The sequence below is a fragment of the Octopus bimaculoides genome, chromosome 10 (assembly GCF_001194135.2).
Source record: "Octopus bimaculoides isolate UCB-OBI-ISO-001 chromosome 10, ASM119413v2, whole genome shotgun sequence".
Lineage (NCBI taxonomy): Eukaryota > Metazoa > Mollusca > Cephalopoda > Octopoda > Octopodidae > Octopus > Octopus bimaculoides.
In genome coordinates, this window is record NC_068990.1 from 89,954,453 (window position 1) to 89,954,706 (window position 254).

Sequence of the window (254 nt, forward strand, 5' to 3'; positions counted from 1 at the left end):
CCCCCCCCCCATCATTTATGACAGTCCATGCTACTGAGTGACACTTCAGTTCCCAACTCCTCCACTAATCATCTACCCATCCACCCTTTGCTACCTGTTTCAAACTTCCAAAACTGTTCCCATAGAAACATTACTTATGATATCTTTTTTTTTTTTTATATACAACTATCTTCCTTTCTCTCCCTCTCTCTATTTCTCGGAGTGGTTGGCGTTAGGAAGGGCATCCAGCTGTAGAAACTCTGCCAAATTAGATT